Here is an 829-nt window from a genome sequence, read left to right as displayed (position 1 = left end):
TGGTGATCATTTGCCTATGGGATATCCCCACTTGGAAATGGCCCATAGGTGCCTCAAGCTCAGCAGGTCTTATATAAAATTCATAATTTTTGTTTGCTTCTATTCATGCTACTCTTTCTCCTGAATTCCTTATCTTGGTGAATGTTACTGTTACCAACCAAGTCACAGTGACTTCAGGATATGTAGAGCTAAAATCCTAATCTGATTATTTCAAATTCCAGGGTCAGCTCACACATGATCAACTGAGGTACAGGACTAGACCTTCTAGGACTTAAAATTTATTTTTATGTTCTTCTTCGTTGGCTCAGCAGCCTTGAAATATCATCAAAGTGTCTATGATGGGAAGATGGCGCTTCAGAGTTTGTAGGTTAAGACTTATCAGATTGGTGCTCACTTTGGCAGCACATATACTAAAATTGGAAAGATACAGAGAAGATTAGCATGGCCCCTGCACAAGGATGACATGCAAATTCATGAAGCATTCTATATAAAATAAAATTTAAAAAAAGAATTAGCAGTTTGGTTCTTTGTCATGCCATTAAATCCCACATGAATCAAACCTTGATTGAGTCACATTGTTATCAATCCCATAGGTTCTTTCTTTGTAATAGGTACTGACTTTTGTCTAAGAAGGAAGAGTCCCAAGTGGTTAAGCTATAAGTGATATTGAAACAGCATTTTCCCTCATTGTTCTATACAAAAATCATCTTATTTATATTTATGGGCATGTGTGATATTAGTGTTCATATTTTGGTCTTTCTTCTCAATATGGCCATTATTTGCCTCCTAGAAGATTGCTGGGCTGCCTCAAAACTCTCTGCCAGGACTT

At 37.0% G+C, this 829-nt stretch overlaps 1 non-coding gene across 1 annotated transcript; it reads left to right on the top strand.

Annotated features, from left to right (window-relative positions):
* Positions 1-386: 386 nt before the first annotated feature.
* On the top strand, positions 387-493 carry LOC138388767 (U6 spliceosomal RNA). The gene has a single exon (XR_011234257.1). It is a non-coding gene; the product is annotated as a U6 spliceosomal RNA (small nuclear RNA).
* The last annotated feature ends 336 nt before the right edge of the window (positions 494-829 follow it).

The sequence above is a fragment of the Eulemur rufifrons genome, chromosome 7 (assembly GCF_041146395.1).
Source record: "Eulemur rufifrons isolate Redbay chromosome 7, OSU_ERuf_1, whole genome shotgun sequence".
In the NCBI taxonomy this organism is placed as follows: domain Eukaryota; kingdom Metazoa; phylum Chordata; class Mammalia; order Primates; family Lemuridae; genus Eulemur; species Eulemur rufifrons.
Note: the sequence above shows the minus strand (reverse complement) of the source record. Positions and strands in the feature narration are given on the sequence as shown.